Source organism: Macaca thibetana, chromosome 3 (genome assembly GCF_024542745.1).
Source record: "Macaca thibetana thibetana isolate TM-01 chromosome 3, ASM2454274v1, whole genome shotgun sequence".
Lineage (NCBI taxonomy): Eukaryota > Metazoa > Chordata > Mammalia > Primates > Cercopithecidae > Macaca > Macaca thibetana.
This window is the reverse complement of record NC_065580.1, coordinates 169,965,299-169,984,073: the sequence shown is the minus strand read 5'-3', so window position 1 is coordinate 169,984,073 and position 18,775 is coordinate 169,965,299. Positions and strand designations below refer to the sequence as shown.

At 35.8% G+C, this 18,775-nt stretch overlaps 1 long non-coding RNA gene across 1 annotated transcript in view; it reads left to right on the top strand.

The window, feature by feature from the left end:
• LOC126949604 (uncharacterized) overlaps positions 1-18,775 on the top strand; it is a 62,586-nt gene that overhangs the window by 19,258 nt on the left and 24,553 nt on the right. The gene's annotated exons all lie outside the window — the stretch shown is intronic.

Genomic DNA, 18,775 nt, shown 5'->3' with positions numbered 1-18,775 from the left:
GGACAGAGATCTTAGACTCTGAGCTGGATGCTGTAATGGGATAACACTGAACGTAGTTCCCTAGAGAGAAGTGTAAGAGTTCTCTGTGTGGGAGGGAGTCCACACACAGGCACTGAGAGGCTACAAGGGCTGAATATTGCAGTAATCTGCCTCTCAAGTCAGTTTCTTTTCCCTTTGCGTAGGAAAGGGTCAGCAAATTTTTCGGTCAAGTTCCAAAAAGTAAATATTTGACACTTTGCAGACCAAGAGGTAAAATAGGGGACATTATGTAGGTACTTTAATAACAACCATTTAAAACTGTAAAACACATTCTTGGCTGGCAGGTCGTATAAAAATAGGCAGGAGGCTGGATCTGACCCAAGCCTATAGTTTTTGATTCTTGGTACTGAGTTATTGGTAGGAAGCAGCTTCCTAGCTAGGGTTTCTTTTTTGTTTGTATTTGTTTTTGTTTTTGTTTTTGTTTTTTGCCCAGGCTCCTTTGCATTTTTGTGGGACAATGTGACTAGTTCTTACCAATGAAACGTGAGCAGAGTAAGTCACTTTTAACGTGAAAGTGTGCCATTTTCACATTTTCTTTCCTGTCTCATCACCTGATTTTAATGCATAGACAACCTAGAAAGTAAACAATTAAAAATGCAAAATAGAATTCAGTTGGTTCCCTAAGGAGAGGCTAAAGCAGATGTCTACAACTCCAGGGACACACACATTGGTCTACTATGTGACAAAGTAATCCATTTCTACTACATTAAGCCAATGGTTTCTTGAGTTTGATTTATTACTGCAGCTAGTGTTATCCTAATTAAAACACTGCTCATTTCATTGATATGTTTTAAGATTGCTAAAGCATGTTTAAATGCAGCGTCCCTCAAGAAGCCTAGCATTCTTGTCCATTAAACACTTTTCTTTCTTTTGTTAATTTTGACAGATCAAACGTACATTCTTTTTCACTAATGTATTGGATCCACTTTTAGTACAATAAGTCCCTATTACATTTTAGTTGGCTTTTACTCATTTAGTTAGTTTTCCAAATCTACACACAAATTATAAAGTTATACCTTTAAAAATATTATGAAGTTAATGCAAAAAATGCCTCTATTAAAGGAGCTGTTCATGCACTGTGCAAACTTTTGAAGCTTTATCAAGTTATTGGTTTATATTTGTTATATATGTTTATTTTATCACTCAACCGGTGAGAAATTGGCTGCTTTATGATATCACCATATGATCTGAATAGACAGTATGAAGTTATGTGAACAGCAAGATTTTCTTTTAACTGTTTAATTTACACACTTGTGTGGTCATTAATTTGGGAAAGGGGAAGACTCTTACTGAAACATATATTATTCCTGATCTCTCTTTTTCTCTACTAATGAGAAATAAAATCTGAGGTCCTTTAATCACATATTTTAATCAAAAAATTATTTAACAAAATGTTTTAATATTAAGTCAAGATTTTTATTCAAATATTTATTAAAATGACTAGAAATTATTGAATCTTAAAAGAGGTACAGATTAGACACAGAAGAAAAAAGAATGAGGAAGCAAAGAAAACTGAGATGCTCTCAAAGCAACTAAGTATATTTGATGTCATCAAACAAAACAGATCAGATAAGTAAAGATGTCTTAAGGCTCATTCGGTGCACACGGGGAGCAAAGATCCACAATTAAAGGGTCTGTTTTTCTCAGCATGTCCCCTAAACTAGAAGTAGTTCCCTGGTATTCTCTGGCTGGTAAAATTAACTTTCCCTTTGCAAAATCAGTTTGCTACATATGAAATTTTAAAAGGCAATGTGAAGTTGTGGACTTTAAGAAATATGTAACATATTTGAATGATCACACCATATAGAATAAATTCAAGTGGATGTGATGTTTCTAGTTTGAGGTTACAAATATTTTATCATCTGTAAAAGTTATAAAGGATTAGCTCTAGAAATAAGTATCGTTAATGTGGGTTAATAAGTCTTCTACAATTATAAAAATATTTGTTGATGTAATAGATGTGACTCAGACTTCTAGGAATTATATGTATCAGATAAATAATAAATAACGTGCTCCCCAAATGGTAAACAAATGCAAACAAAATTCCAGCTGATTGCTACCTCACCAGCTCCTCTATTTGCCTGTGGCTTTATTTTCTCAGGTTTATTGGAGCTGGGCTTGCTGGGGGACACCCCAGATCAGGTGTCTTCTTTCTATTGTCTGCTAATTCCAATAGCGTTTGTCCAAGAGCCTTCACATTTCTCAGATTTTGTCATCGTCTTATCCTCTTCTGTTCTTTCCATTTTTGTGGGTTTTGACTTTTTTGGGAAAAATGTTTTGTTTTCATATTTGTCAAATCTTAGGAGAATGTGAAACTTGATATCTATCAAATCTATCATGCTTGTTTGTAAGTTCAGTGTTTTCTTTGATAGTAGGGTAAACACAGCTTGATATTGGTGAAAACTGGGTTTTAAATATGTATGATAATTTCCTTAGAGGGAAACATCTACTTTTTGTCAAAACAATAACAGTCCTCTTAGGAACAAGCACTCTCTGACCACCACCCAGCAGTGCCTAAATTACTCATGTCTTTAAAATAGCACAAGAAATGGTCAATAGAATCTACCTGGTTTGTTACAAATAGCTGGAATCTTATATTGGGAATTAAATGTCATTCTGCTGGAGTTTAACTCTTGTACTAATTTACTCCAGGCTAGGAATGCACTTTTGATTTTCTCCTTAGAGGAAAAATATAAAATTATAATTAGACAGTTTGTTCTTGGATATGTCGGATTTAATGCAATCAGCGAACTTATTCTCTGCAGAGCCAGATAAACATATTTGGCGCTGTGGACCTTATGGTCTCTGCCACAATCACTCAACTTTGTCACTCAAAAGGAGCCATAAACAATAGGCAAACAAACAGGACACCTGGGTGAATTGCTTTAGCCTAATGGATAAGGCTCCAGGAAGACCATGGATATGTTTTAAATGAGGTTTTTCAGTAGTTCATATAACAATGACAAAAAACAACCCAACAAATTGTTGTTATCCTGATCATCACTGCAATCTACCAAGCAAATACCAGTTCACTGAAAAATAATTTTTAGCTAATTAGAAATTTCTTTATACCCAAGAGTTTCCCCCAGAGCTACTAAAACACAGGCAGTCTGGTGAATCATCTTTAATAAGAGGGAGCTTGAAGACCTGGTTAGACATTGTTAGTGAAAGTCAAAATAAGAGATAATAGTTTCTATTGACGTTTCCTTTGTTTTTGTTTTTATTTCATCTTTTCAAGTTCATGTAGCTCTATGGGATAGTATATGATGGTGATCTTCAATCTTTAGCATGTATAAGAATTATCTACAGGACTTGTTGGGCACTACTATAAGAACTCTGAATTGGTAGGTCTGGTTTGGTGCCTGCAAATTTGTATTTTGAAGTTTTCAGGTACACTCTTTCAGTAAAATCACCCAAGGAAATCTTTGCCCTATATGTACTGGAGCAGATAATATGCTCCATGTTAGGTTTAAGAATAGTGATGTTTTGTATTAGATTTGTAGACTTATGACCTATTTTTTCCTTCTCCTGCTAACCTAACTGGGAAGATCAACTGTCTTTTTAAGATAGAGTCAGAGGGCTGTGCGCAGTGGCTCGTGCCTATGATCCCAGCACTTTGGGAGGCTCAGGCAAGTGGATCACCTGAGGTCGAGAGTTTGAGACTAGCCTGACCAATGTGGTAAAATCTTGTCTCTACGAAAAATACAAAAATTAGCCGGGCATGATGGCTTGCATCTGTAGTCCCAGCTACTCGGGAAGCTGAGACAGGAGAACTGCTTGAACCTGGGAGGTGGAGGTTGCAGTGAACCAAGATCACACCACTGTACTCCAGCCAGGGCAACAGAGCAACAGAGCAAGACTCCGTCTCAAAAAAAAAAAAAAAAAATAGAGTCAGAGAAAAAATTAAAAAGCACGTGCTTTGTAATACCTGCAGATTTATGGGAACTGGTAGAATGGAGGATAGAAAATTGCATAATATTGGATTGTGCAATTATATAATTAATCTTAGGAAACAGCTGTAATTCTTGTTTTATTACAAGCATCATATGGTTTTAAAAATTATCTTCAATGTGATTTTGTAAATTACATTTTTAGAAAAATATTTTTGGTCTTTTTATGAGCATATTAATATGCATGTTAGGGAAATAAGCTGAAAAGGGTGAAAGTAAACGTTCTACTTGTTCTTTTTTTTTTTCTTAATGATTCTCTTGAATAAGTTAGGTATTCAAATCTGTTTCTTGGAAGTTCGGAGTTCTTTCTTGAAAAGTTTGTCTTTCCTCTTTGCCTTTTCTCTTGCTAACTTTGACTAAGATTTAAAATTGATCAAAAAACCGCTGGACTCTTTGTAGCGTGTTTCTGCTTACAGGGTTCATCACTCTCTTCTCTCTTCGGCTTTGCTTTGACATTCCCCTTGTGAGCAGAATCATTAAAAAGCAAGAGAACAGTTTGGACTTTCCTTTCTGATGGTTTCTGGTAACTCTGACCATTTTAACACATATTTTGGCTAGCCTGTAATAAATACATGGTATTTACTATTACTACTGTTACTACTGCTATCATTGGTCTATATTTGTGGAATTCACTTCTTTTTCCCTTTTGGAATGCTGGAATATATTTGCTTTCCTCTAATTTTCCAGAACCTTTTCAATATCCACATTTTCACAAATACCTGAATCAAATCATGTACTATTTATTCTAAGCATGCAACTTAACACTTGCTTAAGGCAACCTAGGTGTTTGCTTATCCATTGCTCATGAATCTTGAGTTTAAATGATGTTCATTTCTATTCCTTTCTATCTGCAGATCATTCTTATCAGATGATTCACAAGAAAAATTACATTATATCCATCCGTATTGCATAACTATACACAATGATAAAAAATATTCTTTGTGTGACTCTGCTCAATGGGAAATATTTACCCCTTTTTGATGATCTTAGTGTATGTAGAGTAGTTTGTATTAGCCTTTGCTACCCATATTCTACACATTTCCCTTTAAGTAATTCCTAGAATTTATTTTCTTGTTGTATTCCAAACTTTAGTAAGTTTGGTAAGTTCTTTAAATGTATTAATTTAACTCTCATAAAACCCTAAAATGTGGAGAAGAAACTGTGGATAAGATTATGCTCCCTACATTTTAGATGAAAAAATTGAGGCACCAAGAAGTTGAGTATCTTGGCAGTATCACCCAGTGGCTAAATTTAGAAAGGAGGTGGGATTCAAACTCAGGCAGCTGGGTTCCAAAGCCGAAACTCTTAACCACCCTTTTACTTTGTTTCTATAACTTCATTGTAGAGACACCATTTAAAAAAAACTATTTTCCCTTAATTTGGGACTGACAGTGCCTGTAATTCCAGTTAGGATTATATTATTTTAAATATATTCTTTTTTTTTTTTTAATTATACTTTAAGTTCTAGGGTACATGTGGATAACGTGCAGGTTTGTTACATATGTTGGACCATCTTATCTTTCAGAATTTCATGCTATGAAATTGGTTTTTTTTTTTATTCTGAATATTTTACAACTAGTCTTCCCAAAGATGGCAAATTATTTTGGGTCATTTCTTCCTCCTAGTTTCTTGTTATTACAAACAATACGGTGGCATAGGCTTTTTCTCTCTAAGTCCCCACAATCATATTCTGTCCAGGAATCAATCAGTTACTCCCTATTGATGAAAATTATATACACTGATATAATCATTCTAATGTCTCCTCTTTCTCTCTCTAAAATAGAATTGGAAAAGTCAAGAAGTATTTAATACCTCTGTATTTAGCTGAAAGAGAGTTTGTACAAATAAACTGAAGTTGAGATTCCTTCCTTACAATTCTGGTTCATTTTTGTCACAGTTTATAAGTGTAAAGATTGCATCACTTTTCTTTTAGATGACCGGAAATCCAAAGTGAAGTCTGTTATCATTTCTCTTTCTCCTATTTGTCTGTACATATTATACTCTTATTTCTTCTTAACTCTTATACTCCATGCAGTTCTATACAGGAGTGGTTGGTAAAACCAATGCCCCTTGAGTAAATAGTCTTTACACAAAGTTCCCTTTAGACACAAGATGTAGTCTACAGCTCGTGGCTTTCAGTAAAATGTAATCTGCCAGGCATTCATCCTACACAATCATACAAAAACTATGCTAATATTTTAAAACATTATTTCATTTAGTTCTTACAATCACATAAATTAGAGAGAATACTGATTTAAAGGTGGGGAAACTGATATAACTATTTTACAGTGGCAGTTAGAGGGCTCTGTCAAGTTGTCTGGCACCGAATCTCTCTCTCTCTCTCTTCTTTTGTCAATAAAGTTTTTGTTCCCCCAGCTTAATGTAAAATAAAAATGGTATATATTCATGGTATGCAGCATGATTGATATACATATATTATAAAATGATTAGCGCAATCAATCAAAGAACCATATTCATCATCTCCCCCAGTTATTTTTCAAATGAGGAATTTCAGATCTACTCTCTTAGAAAATTTCAAGTATAAAATACAGTACTTTTTTAACAATCACCATGCTGCACATTAGATTTCCAGAACTTATTTATCCTGTCTAACAAACTTTGTACTCTTTGGCCAACATCTCTCCATCTCCCCCTCACCCAGGGCCTAATAACAACTTTTTAAGATTTCACATATATGTGAGATTATGGAATATTTGTCTTTCTGTGTCTGATATATTTACTTAGCATAATGTCCTCCAGCTTCATCCATGTTGCATATGACAGAACTTCCTTATTTCTGAAGGCTGAGTAATAATCTATTGCAGATAGGTAGATAATCACGCTTTGTTTCGCAACCATTAATGAATACTTAGGTCAATTCCATATCATGACTCTTGTGAATAATGCTGCAATGAGCATGAAATGTAGGTATCTCTTTGAGATACTGATTTCATTTTCTTTGGATACGTACTCAGAAGTAAGGCTGCTGGATATTGTGGCAGTTTCGTTTTTAATTTTGGAGGGAAGCTCCATACTGTTTTCCATAATGGTTGTAACAATTTACATTTTCACCAAAGGCATATCAGAGTTTCCTTTTTTGCACATCCTGGCCAACACTTACCTATTTTCTTTTTGGTAATAGCCATCAGTTGTGCATTTGTCTAGTGATGAGTGATATTGAACATTTCATCATAAACCTGTTCTGGTGCTAAAGCTATCTAATATAGATAATAGACAGGCTTTATTTAAAATTTGAGTCAAAATGGATAATAACTTTTAAATGTGTCTGCTCTATTTATTGCTAATAATTTGATATCTGGTCAAGGTAACTTTGATTTGAGTCACTAAAAATTTACCCGATGACTTTATTGATTTCGTGTTGTTTTATTTCCCAGCTAGTTTCAAAAACTGATGGCATGCAAAACGGTGATAAATTTGGCTATTTAAGTACTGTGCCAAAGTTGATGTGTTGACTTATTTGTTGTTGGAGTAAATCAAAGACTAGAAAATATATTAAAACAGCTCTATCTACTTGCTGTGCAAATTATCATAATGATATGAAAGACTTGGGAAATATTACATAAAACATTGTCTGAAAGCAAGTAGGCTATTTGCTCTCAAATTTATTTTCTACTCTTCCTCCACTGTATATTTATGAGACCCTCATTTACCATAATCCCTTGCCTTTTAACTTTCAGGGAAATGTTAGGGGGCCTGACTTTTATCAGTATGGAAGACTGAATATAAAATTCTGCATTGTCAGTCTTTTACTTTCTGGATGTTAAAGATGTTACTCATAGTCTTCAGTACTGTCTGCTGAAAAGTATGCAAATATTTTCATGTTCGTTCATCTGAAGGTAATGTGTCCTTGTTCCTCTGGCTAATGTTAACATTTATTCTTTGTCATTGTTTTTAGTAATTTGAGAACAAAACGTGGAGGTCTCTTCCTCTCTTCTTTTCTTTCCTCCTTATTTATTTTTTCTGTGTGCAGGATAAACATGCATGTACACAGAAAAATGTCTTCAGATTTGCATAAGTGTATCTTATTTCTTTTTTCTGTGTGCAGGTATGTTTACTCTGCTTGGTGTTTGTTGAGATTCTTGCAAGTGTGGGTTGGTAGTTTTCATCAAATTAGAAAAGTTTTGGCCAATATTTCTTTATATATTTTTTCTGGTTCCTGATCCTTTCAGGGACTGTTGTTACACAGATGTTAGACCTTATTAATGTTCCAGAAGTCACTGAGACTCAATGACATTTTATTAGGCTTTTCTCTGTATATCAGTTCAGATATATTCTACTAGTATTTCCATTTCTTAAAATCTCTGCTCTTCTTTTCTCCTCTCCTCTCTTCTTCTTGTTATGTTTGTTCTCCTTTACTGGAGTTCTTAAATATAAGTTATAAAAGCTGTTTTGACATGCTTGACTGCTAATTACATTGTCTCTGACATTGCTTTTAAATGTAGCTTTTTGTATTATTCAGATATTTCAAGACCAACAGATGAGGAGACAATTGGAATTGAAAAGGTAGATTATTATACTCAGAGATCCCAAGAGGAGGTAAAGCCAGGATTTGTCTGGAGGCAGAAGGAGCAAGGGGAAAATGTGGGCAATAACTTTTATTGTGGTTTTCATGGGAAGGAATGGAAGAGGCTGTATAAACAGATTTAAAATTGGCTAGCTTGAATAATTCCACAGTGCTACAAAACATCAGTTATCCCTAGTTGCCTGGTACTTGACCTGGGGTGGTTAAGGCAGAGGAACAGTGGCCCTAAATGACAGAGACCTGTGAATACCTGGTTAAAAAGACAGTTGGAGTATTGCCTGTGGATTGGTTATTTTGCATATGAAAGGCATGCTTACAGAGAGTACTGTACTACTCTGTACCACTGTACTACCCTAGGAATTGGCCAACTCTGGGAGGGGCAGTCCCTCAGACTCAGCAAGGCCTCAAGAGGTCAAAGCATCAAATACAGAAGCTAGAAAATGTAGTTATTACTGGATCTTTTTATTTACTTATTTATTTTTTGAGACAGTATCACTCTGTTGCCCACACTGGAGTGCAGTGACACAGTCTCGGCTCACTGCAACCTCCGCCTCCTGGGTTCAAGCTCTTCTGCCTCAGCCTCTGGAGTAATTGAGATTACAGGTGCCTACCACCATGCCAGGCTAATTTTTGTATTTTTAGTAGAGACGAGGTTTCACCATGTTGGCCAGGCGGTTCTTGAATTCTTGACCTCAAATACTCCACCTGCCTTGGCCTCCCAAAGTGCTGGGATTACAGGCATGATCACCTGTGCCCAGCTACAAGATCTTTATGTCTGTTTATACTGATTGATTTTTCTCTTTGTTATGAATAACATACCCTTGCTTCTAAGAATGTTTAGTATTTTTTGATTGGATCAAGTGAAATTGTTGAGTGTCTGGATTCTGCTGTGTTTCTTTACAGAGTATAAAGTTGGTGTTGGTATGCAGTTAAGTTACTTTCAGATTAGTTCGATCACCTTGATGTATATTTTTAAGTTTTGCTAAAGTGGATCCAGAAGAGATTCACTCCAAGGATATTTCAGCCCTCCTACTAAGGTACAAATTTAGATTTCCTTATGGAATTATTTTTGTCTTATTATTATTAAATATCATGAATGCTTATAATGTACCAATAAGTGCACTAAAATGTGCAACAGAACATGAAAAAGGTACAGCATATATCATTTTCTCATAAAACTGTTAAGTGGAGTTAGGCATATAAATAAACTAAATATGTGACCAACAGTGGTGTATGAAAAGTGAGATACTGTACAAAGTTTTGACCAATAATAAAATATGTAGAAGCAAAAATATTTAAATTACACTGTACTCAGTAAGGTAGGCCCTGAAAAATTCTGTTAGGGCTTCATAAAAGTGTACGTGCTTTAGCATTTGAGCATCTACTGTGTACTGCTAGCCTAGCATTGTGCTAAGTTGTAGAGATACATTGGTAAAGAAAACACATCCCTGGCTACAAGGAGCTTATCATCTTCTGAGGTACAAAGACAAGTCAATAGTGCTACTAGAAGAATAAGTTGTTTGTGTTGTGAAATTGTCTAAATGTAAGTCAGTCATTAGGCACCAGGGAGACCTTCTAAGATGAAGCTATATAAACTAAAAACAAATGATTATTAGAATTTTGTCTGACAAAGGAGTGAGAAGATTGGGAAAGTGGTGATTCATAGTAGAGGAAAAATCACACATAAAAACTTAGAGCCATGAGAATAGTGAACATTTATGGAATGAAAGTTATAGTAGTTTGTTTCTCGTAGAACATGCTAGTCAGGAATAATGAAATATGGCACACAGCAAGACAAAATAGGCAGGAAGTGGTCAGCTGATGGAGAGCTTGCCATGAAATATGAAAGAGTCTGTATCTTGAGAAGAATGGGATCCTTCCAACGGTTTTCAGCACTGGAGATTATGGATGTGAAGCTCAGGAGAGAGGCCTGAAATGGTTGCTCATGCAGAGGCTTGAATGATTAATGTATTAGTTCATTAGGGCTGCAATAATAAAGTGGATGGCTTAAATAACAGAAAAACAACAAAAACAGTTCCAGAGGCTAGAAGTCTGATATCAAGGGGTCATCAGAATTGGTGTCTTCTGAGGGAGACTCTGTTCCATTCCTCTCTTCTTGGCTTGTAGATGGCCATCATTTTTTATGTCTTCATCTCATCATCCCTCTCTACTTGTCTGTGTCCATGCTTCCTTTCTTGTGAGAATACTGGTCATGCTGGATTAAGGCCCACTTTAATGACCTCATTTTAACTTGATTACCTCTACAAAGACTATTCCAGAATAAGGTTACATTCTGAGGTATTGGGGGTTAGGACTTCAACATATGAATTTTGAGTGGACAAGATTCAACCCATAGCACCTCCGTGTAAGAGCTGGGAAGGGAGAGTGGCTAAGTTGTGCAAATGTGCACATTGGTCGGAGATTAACTTATATCATGTAGATTCAACACCCATGAAGTGAAATAAAATGGATAAAAATGGCTGGAAGGTAAATTTGACAGTGGCAATAACAATGTGGATTGAACTTGGCAAAGTTATGGAGCAGGAAAAATAGGTATTGAGGCATCCTCTACTGTGATGTTAGGAATTTTTAAAAAATTCTCCACCAATTTTAATTTGTAAATTCTCCAATTAAAAATTTGTCTTAGTCTTACCCTTCTAGGACTTGGTTACTAGGCTATAGTACATGTTACTATACACTATATGTAAAGAGTATTAGACTGTATTTTTGTCTTGTTACCAGATAAGGTAATAGTCATTTAAAGCTATTTCTTTCAGCCATGAAGTCAGGGTATGATTAAACAAAATTCCATAAATAACTTGATCACTATGAAATGAAATCTCTCTTCTCATGTTTGGCATTCAACTGGTTACATCAGATGTTGTTTCAAAAGTCTTTTCTCAACAACAGTAAAATACACAGCCTGATATTCCCATTGAGAGTAGACCAAATTCTTTTGACCTAAAACTAGAACTAGTGAGAGAGTGAGAGAGTTGTATAGAAAATTACACCCATATTAAAATGGACACATTGCTCTTACCTCTAAATAGACAAATACTGGAAGCATTACAAATGAAGTAATGTTTTAATATTTCACAGCTCAAAAATTAAGTGCTAAAGTCTTTTTTCCCTGAATTTGTGGAAAACGATTTTTATTGCTTGTGGTATTCCTGAGAAAATGAAGGTTCTGGATTTTGATTCAAGATTCCAATGTGTGTATTTTCTAGGTCTTTGGCTTCATCACGTTTTTTTCATAGCTGACCCAGCTTTCTGCAGAAAACAGGGCAGTCAATATATTTGGAGCCTTGGCTCTCTAAACTTTAACCACACAAGAAGAGACAGAGTCTCTCTATTTGTTATAGTCCCTAAATACTCTAGCTTAGGACTGATATTCACCCTTGAACAACCAACTGTATCTAGGCCCGGAATCTTGGGGAAGGGCCCTGCCAATCTTCAGTGAGGTGATCACTAGACTAATCCCTTATGGTCAGAGTAACAGGGAACTAATCAAGTATGTTGAAGCTCACATGAAGCACATATGTAGGTACAAAGAGTTAGGTGGAACATGGAGGACAGAAGTAAACTCCAGAGAAAAGAAAGTGCGGCCAGGTGCCGTGTCTCATGCCTATAATCCCAGCACTTTGGGAGGCTGAGGTTGGTGGATCACCTGAGGTCAGGAGTTCAACACCAGTCTGACAAACACGGAGAAACCCCGTCTCTACTAAAAATACAAAATTAGCTGGGTGTAGTGGTGGATGCCTGTAATCCCAGCTACTTGGGAGACTGAGGCAGGAGAATTGCTTGAACCCAGGTGGCGGATGTTGTGGTGAGCCGAGAGTTGGGAGATAAATGCATAAATGGAGTTGGGAGGTTGGGAGGGAGTTGGGAGGTAAATGCATAAATGCATAAACTCCATTTAATAAATGGAGTTGGGAGTTGGGAGGTAAATGCATAAATGCGTGAATAAATACCTTGTCCAAGATGGTAAGAGTAACAGAGAAAAGTGAAAAGGGGAAAGGAGATAAGAGAGCTGAAGTGAATGTGGCTGCATATTATATGAGCAATCAGCAAGCTTAACTGATAAGGTAGCATTGAATAAAGGCCAAAGGAAAGGAAGGAATGATCCATGAGGATATCTGAAGAACATTCTGGTAGAGGGAATGGTTTATGAAAAAAAAAAAAAAAAAACTACAATAAACAAAATCTTGTTTTTCTCTAATCATGGCATATATATATATTTTTTATATATATATATATTTATATATATTTATTTATTTATCTCTCATCTCCATGTCCACACCAGAAAGTAAGCATCATGACATTATGGACTTCGCTTTGTTCGCTGTCTCATTTCCAAACCCTAGACCAGTGTTGGGCACAGAGATACTCAAAAAGGTTTACAGAATACATGAGTTAAGAATAAATACACACACACACACACATATACACACACACACACACATATATGTAGATTAGCATGCTTTCGAAATTTACTTTTCTTTAAATAATATATAACTGGATATAAAACAAAGTGAAGATTTTACTAACATTAGGTTTGGTTAATCATGCCTATGATAACCCTCAAGTAAAGCACACTATTGCTGTCCTTATCCCCACATGATACTTGCAAGAACAGAAAATAGTCCAATGCACATTAACATTTGAAACTAAAACCTATAAAATAATGATAAATGATATAATACTCTTCCCACAATAGGAATTATATTTCTAATTTCTGAAATATCAAAAGAAGTAACATTTAAAAATAGTTATATATCCATCCCCAACCTTCTCTTGATTTATGTTAGAGTTTACTTTAGAAACAAATCTAACTTTACCTTAGAAACAAATATAATTCACTGGCGATGTAGCCACTGTTGCCATGGCAACTACCAACATCAGTATGGCCAGTTACTAAGATATGGCCCAGTGACTCAAGGACGTCTCTATATTGTACAATTTTTACACCCATCACAGCAATGAACAATATCATCATCATCTTAATTTTGAAGAATGGAAAATGAGAAGAACATTTACTGAAGAAATTGGAGACCAGGTATAGATACTTTAGTCATCACGTTTGTTTAGTGACTCTTGGCTGAAAAGCATACCAGGCAATGTAAAAAGAGTATTTACATTTCCCTCAAGTTTTCTCCAAGACTGCCATGGACACGGAGACTCATAGTCATGCTAAATAAATATGTTTTAAAAAAGACTGACAATCAAGAATATCAAACATTAAAGAGAGCCTGATTAAGATATCTTGGGAAATAAAAATGCTGGCAGCTGCTGGCAGTAATGTCTTTGTTACTATTTTCTAATTTCTTGCAAAGAAAGAGATGTCAATGTATCTGACAGATTCCTTTAGTTACTGCCCAGGCAACTGTATAGACTGGTGAAGACAAACTGCCAAAAACTGTGGCTTCTTTAACTCCAATTAACTCCCCCTTCCTCTATCTCCCTTGTTGGAATTCTACCAAGGCAGCATTTTAAATCGAAGTGTCTGTCATCCATTTCTGTTAGTTCTAGAGAACTTTGATTTCAAGTTCAAAACACAATTAAAATATTTACTAAGGTTAACCTAGTGTTTGAGTATCATGTAATATATATTTATTTGTTCTTGGAGTAAACATAACATTTATTTTTCCACAAACAATACTATTTTATAGATTTATTATGTCGGAACATATGATTTGCAAAAAGATTTTAAGTAACCTTTGATATAAAGTGATATCTTCAAAGTATATTTTAATCATCTATCAATTACTAAAATTGTTTAGGAGTGCATGATTAGAATGTATAAAGTAAATAAGGCAACTTCAAGCTTTATACTACGTTCTACTAAATGATAACAGACTTTTGGAATTACTATTTGTCCTTATATCAGGTATAAGGTAGAGTTTTACATGTTATAAAACAATCAGGTAGAGTTTTACATGTTATAAAACAAAAAACGTTGATCAATTTTTAAACAATCTAAGTGTTTTATTTATGATTAAGTTATATCATGCCAAATTCCTTCTAACGCAGAGCATTCTGATTTTCTTAGAAAATATGTTCCAAGGTTTTAATGCCAAAATAGAAAGTAAATACCACGCCTTAAGCAGTCAGCTGCTTAAGCTGACACAACTCCCAATCCATCAAGAGTTACAAAAGGAAGTAGAATAAACCTTGGTATTTATAAAAGAAAGAGCAATCAACTCGGAGAGTAACTAGATCTGGCTCTTTCACTAATTGAAACTACAGAACAAGGACCAAGTCATTTGACACTAAAATTTACCACCCTCACAAATACCTTCCAAGGTCACATCTCCTTTTTTTTTCTCTCTTTAAGTTGAGGTCAGACAGGGTGGCAGAGACATTAGTACATGTTCATTTTAAGTTTTCATTTATTGTACATTTGAAGGTTCTACTTCTCTGTCTCCTTTTAGTTACATGGAGCTGAAGTGATGTGTGTCACATCCAGGAAGAGCCATTTAATTGCTATGTGAGACTCTAGCAATCTCTTGGATATTGTAGAGGAAGATCATGTTACAAGGGAGGTGCCACAAGATTGAAGCATCCTTGATTTCTAGGTCACCAAATGGAAACAGGTTGTCCTGGATAGTCACTGCGATTCACAGTAAACTTTCTATGAACAAGAAACAAACTATAAAGGGATTAAGTCACTCAGATTGTGTACTGTTTTGCTACTACAGCATGATTTAGGTTATTCCGATTAATTCAGACACTAGAACTAGAGTTAGTATGGCACTGTTAAAAAAACTCTAAAACATAAGGCACTGACTTAGTTGCTGGGCAATGTTCAGCTTCTAGGAATATGGCATGAGAGGCTGTAATTATGACAAAGGACTGCATTACTTACGGCACAGCAAGCACCATTGTGTTGGTTCTTTTTGTACCCCAAATTCAATGGAGGTAACGTGGAAAGGCCCGGGTGGATGGTGCATACCTGGTTGGTTTGCACCACACCCGAAGAACCCCAAGTTTAAGAAATCTGAATCTTCTCTTGGGCTGCAAGTAATCTGTTTGAGCTTTGCCCGAGAGGTGGGGAGAGAGAGAGAGAGAGACAGACAGACAGAGAGAGAGAGAGAGAGAGAGAATATCTTTATTTTATTGGAAAGCAAACCAAACTACCTTCTGGTCCATAGGGAGATAATATATCCTCTAAAGCTGTTTGCATGCTAACATCCTTAAAAAATGTATCTGGAACAAAGCTAGCTGGTGCCTGTGCTCAAAAGACAAGCAGAAATGTAAGAAACCCATGAGAATTGCCTCCCTAACCACTATTTCTGTTTCCTTGCTTAGTCTTTCCCGATGCATCTCAAATTCTACTTCTTCATGAAATTTTTCTGGACTCCACCAGTCAAGTACATTTTCCTCCTTTTAACCTTGCTGTATTTTGTGTTTCTCTTTTAAGACACATATTAGTTTGCACTTTTTCATTGTTTATGTAGTTTTTTTATCACCACATTCTGAGTATTGGAAGTTTCTGGATAGCAGATACTGTGTTTCATTCATTCTTACATCTCTTATAGCAGATGATACATCTTTTACCTAACTCTTGTCCTATGTTTTAGAAACTGTTTTACTAACATAATATGCATGGAATTCCTACGAATCAGATAAGCAACTGTCCTAAGGGAGATACGATCAAGGCATCAGAATACAACAAAAATACCTAAAATATCTTTTAAAGTATAATTTACTTTAGTCAAATGACATCCCTAAAATATTCAATAATAAGAGATATTTTTAGTAGAGTGCAACCTGAAGAAAATCTAGATAACTTTGTAATTATGTTATATATTATAATTAGTAGCATGAAAAGGTTTTTCTACCATTGCTGCTGCTACCACCAGCGTTACCTTGATCACTTTTTGCTGCTACTACCATCAGTGTGTTGCTACAGCAGGTTTCCGAATTGCATGTTTTAAACTTTATTATTTTATTTTATTTTGAGACGGAGGTTTGTTCTTAGCCACGCCTGGCTAATTTTATATTTTTACTAGAGACGGGGTTTCACCATGTTGGCCAGGCTGGTCACAAACTCCTGACGTCAAGTAATCTGCCCACCTCGGCCTCTCAAAGTGCTGGGATTACAGGCGCGAGCCACCATGCCCGGCCACATGTTTTTAACTTTAAAATAGTGCAAAAGCAATATGCATTTAGTAGAAACCATACTTCGAATTTTGGATTTTGACCTGTTCCCTGGCTATCAAAATATGTTACCATACCCTCTCATGATGCTGGCAAGCAGAGAAAGTTGCAGCTCCCACTCAACCACGCAATCACAAGGATAAACAATCGATACTTCTTACCTGATATCTTCCTTAAGAACACTGCATCTGTCATCAACAGCCATCAACAAGTGTTGATGCCCCAGTGCCTTCTACCAGCTATTCTCAAGCCTCATCAGAATAAAGAGAAATTGATGACCCTGTCACTTCAGTGTTTCCATCATCTAGCAATTAATTTTATTTCAATGCTTTGAACATTCTTCATGCCTGTTGTGCTTTCGGTTGTGTATATTCGTGGTGAGTACTCGTATACAACCATTCTGTTTTTCACTTTCACTACAGTATTCAACTAATTTAATGAGATCTTCAACACTTTATTACAAAACAGGCTTTGTGTGTAGATTTTGCCCAACTGCCGCCTATGTAAATGTTCTGATCACATTTAAAGTAGGCTAGGCGAAGCTATAATGTTCTGTAGGTTAGGTGTATTAAATCCATTTTTGACTTACAATATTTTCAACTTAATGATAAGTTTATTGGGATGTAACCCCATTGTAAGTAGATGAGCATCTGAATTCTATAGGGTGCTAGAAACTATGCTACACACTTCATGATATTGTCTGTTTTATTATATTTTAGAATTTTATATAGGGATATATGGATTTTTATAATCCAAAAGGTCAGATGACGAAACAAAGGCTACCAGAGTAACTTGCCCAAATTTACATAGTAAATAAGTGATAGAGTTGAGATTCAATTTTTTTTAAATTTAGTGCTTAAGGCTGAATTCTTTTTTTTTTTTAATTATACTTTAAGTTCTAGGGTACATGTGCACAATGTGCAGGTTTGTTACATATGTATACTTGTGCCATGTTGGTGTGCTGCACCCATCAACTAGTCAGCACCCATCAACTCGTCATTTACATCAGGTATAACTCCCAATGCCATCCCTCCCCCCTTCCCCCTCCCCATAATAGGCCCCGGTGTGTGATGTTCCCCTTCCTGAGTCCAAGTGATCTCATTGTTCAATTCCCACCTATGAGTGAGAACATGTGGTGTTTGGTGTTCTGTTCTTGCGATAGTTTGCTGGGAATGATGGTTTCTAGCTGCATCCATGTCCCTACAAAGGACACAAACTCATCCTTTTTTATGGCTGCATAGTATTCCATGGTGTATATGTGCCACATTTTCTTAATCCAGTCTGTCACTGATAGACATTTGGGTTGATTCCAAGTCTTTGCTATTATGAATAGTGCCACAATAAACATACGTGTGCATGTGTCTTTATAGCAGCATGATTTATATTCCTTTGGGTATATACCCAGTAATGGGATGGCTGGGTCATATGGTATTTCTAGTTCTAGATCCTTGAGGAATCGCCATACTGTTTTCCACAATGGTTGAACTAGTTTACAATCCCACCAACAGTGTAAAAGTGTTCCTATTTCTCCACATCCTCTCCAGCACCTGTTGTTTCCTGACTTTTTAATGATTGCCATTCTAACTGGTGTGAGTTGGTATCTCATTGTGGTTTTGATTTGCATTTCTCTGATGGCCAGTGATGACGAACATTTTTTCATGTGTCTGTTGGCTGTATGCATCTCTTCTTTTGAGAAATGTCTGTTCATATCCTTTGCCCACTTTTTGATGGGGTTGTTTGTTTTTTTCCTGTAAATTTGTTTGAGTTCTTTGTAGGTTCTGGATATTAGCTCTTTGTCAGATAAGTAGATTGCAAAAATTTTCTCCCATTCTGTAGGTTGCCTGTTCACTCTGATGGTAGTTTCTTTGCTGTGCAGAAGCTCTTTAGTTTAATTAGATCCCATTTGTCAATTTTGGCTTTTGTTGCCGTTGCTTTTGGTGTTTTAGACATGAAGTCCTTGCCCATGCCTATGTCCTGAATGGTATTACCTGGGTTTTCTTCTAGGATTTTTATGGCATTAGGTCTAACATTTAAGTCTCTAATCCATCTTGAATTAATTTTCGTAAAAGGAGTAAGGAAAGGA